This window comes from Apodemus sylvaticus, chromosome 2 (assembly GCF_947179515.1).
Source record: "Apodemus sylvaticus chromosome 2, mApoSyl1.1, whole genome shotgun sequence".
Classification (NCBI taxonomy): Eukaryota; Metazoa; Chordata; class Mammalia; order Rodentia; family Muridae; genus Apodemus; species Apodemus sylvaticus.
In genome coordinates, this window is record NC_067473.1 from 25,335,235 (window position 1) to 25,339,037 (window position 3,803).

Here is a 3,803-nt window from a genome sequence, read left to right on the forward strand (position 1 = left end):
CACAGAGACTCAGAAGGCATTGGAATGGTCTTAAAGGCAGTGTGTCCACTTTGGGAGGTGGCTCTGAGGACTTAGCTTGGCCACTCTGAGTTTAGCTGCATCGTTTGCGCCTCTACAGCCTAATGTGAGGCCAAGCTTCCGACTTAGTGTGTCTCAGTGAGGACCTGAATGTCAGAGGGAAGAGTCGTCTGCAAGACAGACCAGCTGGGGTTGTGTTTCTGCCATTAATGGGAGCACAGGTGTGTGTCTGTAAACAACTGAACCCTGGTTAAGTTGTATCAGCAAGGGGGAGTTTCTAGAGAGAGGGAGAAAGCTGTGTTCTCAGGTTTTACAGATCAACACCAGAATGATGGCTTGGATTCAGTAGTTTCACAGTTCGGGATTCAGTAGCTAGCACTGACACTCCAATGTCCTCTTGCCCGGAGTTCGCTGGTGTGGCTGGTAGTCCAGCATTCTTGGGCCAGGTATTGATTGGATGGTGTGGATTTGATTCGCCCACTGCAGGTCCATGCAGGTGACAGGTGTCTATGGTAGTGGTGAAGTGGTGGAACGGGGGCTTGATTAGTTCCTGTGTTCCTGTCAAAGCACTGTACTAGGTAGTGCTGGACATCCTCCAGCCCTGAGGGGTCACCCTTGAAATCTGGAAAGTGCTTCTCAATACTCACTGACTTCACCTTCTCCATCAGGAGGTCCATCTTGTTGAGGAAGAGGATGAAGAGACATTGAAGAAGAGCTTGTTGTTGACAATGGTCTCGAAGATGTTCATGGACTCCATCAGCAGGATGGTGCACCTGTCCTCCATGAGGACCTGGTCGTACTCACTCGAGGAATCCATCAACAGGATGGATGTGATCCCATGGAAACACTGGAAACACTTCTGGTGCTGCAATCTCTGGCCGCCCACATCCATCATCTTAAATGAGATTTTCTTTATAATAAAGTCAAGTTCAATGATTCCCTTGGCCTTTCTAGCCAACAGGATGTCTTGTTTACTGGGGAAGTAGTTCAGTTGGCCAATCCAATCTAAGTTATCCAGGAAGTACTTCACTGATTCACCCAGCTGCAACTCGCTTCTGCAGCTGAAGGCTTCCCTGATCCCCAAGTCTCTCCAGAGTGCACGCAGCACTGGCACAAGGAGCTGGAAGGTGGCAGGCTCCACAGGCAGGCCTGCCTTGTTCTCAAGGCCATCAGAAACATCCCTGCTTCTCCTTCTCAGAGTGCTGCCAGGGAATGCTGAACTTGTTCCGAGGGTCTACAAGCACCCTTGGGCCTCGCCATTAAGTTTGCAGCCAGTGCATACCTCCTTGTCTGTTCTAGCATGAGGGTCTCGACTCTCAGGACCACAGCTAGAATCTTCTGAGAGGAAAGCCTCAGTTGGGGAACTGCAGAGATCAAAGTAATCTTAAGGAAGTTGTTGAAGATGGATGGTGTAGAGGAACTCCAGCAGGGCCTTCTGTTCAAACTCCGGGCCATGGGTGATACACATCTGCTTGAGAAAGGTCGACTTGCCGCTCTAGCCTGCACCCAGCAGCAGGATCCTGACCAGCCGCCCCAGCTCAGCATTGACATCTCAGCTGCTCAGCTGTGCCACCTGGCCTGGCACTCTGAGTCACGCACTGTGACTGCCCTGCGCTCGCAGTCTAAGGCCTCTAAGGGCAGCAAGCAGTGACTGAGGGTCTGCACCACCCAGACATGGCCTTCCTCAGGCCTTGGCCACGCCACACTGGGGGCCTCACACCATGGACACCCCTCAGCTGGCACGGCCCTGCCTGACCACACTCTGCCCTGCCCGCCTCTCCCTCAGGCAGTGTCCACCTTCACCCCTGCTGCCCAGATGCTTTCACTCACCTGGCCAGCTGAGGGGCGGAGGGGAAGGTGAAGACTAACTTTTCAAATTCAATTCTGGGCCCTTCAGGGTTTGTCTCAAATAGATAATGATGAGAATATATTATTTATGGTCAATAATTTGTTGTCCCATAAACATAATATTCCTCATTTATTCCTTCAGTTTGCTAAAGCACTTTTTGGGTCCTTTAAGAGATAAGGGCAAGACATTGCTGTATGCTATATTGTTAGGGGGAAAATTGAAGCATTCTAAGATGTTTCTAATTAGAATATGTAAAAAAGCTGTCTCCTGTTAACAACACAAAATATAAATTCACAAAGTGAGTCTTGAAAAAATGTATCCTATGTATTTTCATTCAATTAAAAAAAAAGACACAAAAACTGACAAATAGGAAGCAACTCTATTTTTAAAGATTCTATGGGAGGAAACCATCAGTCAGGAAGTTGCTCCTGTTCCAAATCCCCCTGGTGAAGTGTAATCCCACTCCTTTAGGACAGGCTTCCAGGGAGGATGAAGGCCATCTGCAGATGTGGACTGTAACACCCTGGCATCCTGGGGTGTGCATCTGAGTGTCCCAGTCAGAGATGCAAGTCTCCAATAGAATAGTTCAAGAGCTGTCAGAGAAAGAAGCTCTCAGATAAAAGCCTGATGCACAGAGGTGTGATCATGTGCACCACTTAAGGCCAACTAAAACAGGTTTCTAGTATTGCACATCCTAGTAATCTTTCCCACTAGTTCCTCCTGAGCAGCATATACATGCTTCTTAAATCATAAGGATGCTTCCAAAGTCAACAGTGGATTCTACTTCTGAATAAGAAGAAATCAATCTGGTGGTTCCAATGAAAATTGGAAATGGTTTTACCTGAAGACCCAGCTATATCACTTCTGGGCATATACCCAAAAATGTTCTGACATATAAAAAGGACACATAGTCCACTATGTTCCTAGCAGCCTTATTGATAATAATCAGAAGCCAGAAAGAAGCCAGATGTCTCTATGGAAGAATGGATACAGATGTACAGTTATAGAATGGAGTACTACTAAGTAATTAAAAAACCAATGACTTCATACAATTTGCAGGCAAATGGACGATGTAGAAAATATCCTGAGTGAGGTAACCCACACAAAGGAACACACATGGTATGTGTCTCCTGAAAAGTTGATATTTGCCCTGAAGTTTACAATGTGCATGATACACCCCACAGACACTATGGACCATAGAAGGAAGGGAGACCAGAGCACGGGTGCTTCAGTCCGGCATTGAGGGGATAACAGGATGATGGTGGGAGATGGAGGTAGAGAAGATCTGGGAGAGAGAGAGGTGAGGGAGGAAATAAGGGGCAGTATTAGGTACTGGAGAGGATAGGAGAGAAGGAAAGAGAGTCTGGAAATGGAACAAAAATATGTGGCAGGGGGGATGAGGAACTGGGTTAGCCATGTGAGGAACACAGACACCAGGGAAACGTGAGGTTCCCAGGAAACAAGGGGGAGGACTTTAGCCCAAATGTGCAGAGAAAGGGGAAATAGAACCTGTAGAGACCACTTCCATGGGATAGGTACACCTCCACACACTCAAACAACCCTGAGACCCCCCTCCTTAAAGGGATGATGCCACACACTCATTTCCAAATTTTAACCCATAAATGTTCCTCAGCAAAGGAAGAACAGGGACAACAAATGGAGCAGAGACAGAAGGAAGGGACATCCAGGGACTGCCCTACCTGGGGATCCATCATAATTGCAGACACCAACCAGACACTGATGGTGTGGTCAAAAGATGTTTGCTGACAGGAACCTCTTATGAAGGTTCTTAGGGAAGTCCGGCAGGCAACTTACCCTTGGTGCCACCCATTAGACTGAGGTCTGGAAAACTGGTGGGGAAGTTAGGGGAAAAGCTGAAGGGTCAAAGGGAATTGCAACATCACTGGAAGAACAACATCTATTGCCAGGATCACCC

At 47.7% G+C, this 3,803-nt stretch overlaps 1 pseudogene; it reads right to left on the bottom strand.

Annotated features, from left to right (window-relative positions):
• Window positions 1-328: 328 nt before the first annotated feature.
• Window positions 329-3,582, bottom strand: LOC127677765 (guanine nucleotide-binding protein subunit alpha-12-like; annotated as a pseudogene).
• Between the last annotated feature and the right edge of the window lie 221 nt (window positions 3,583-3,803).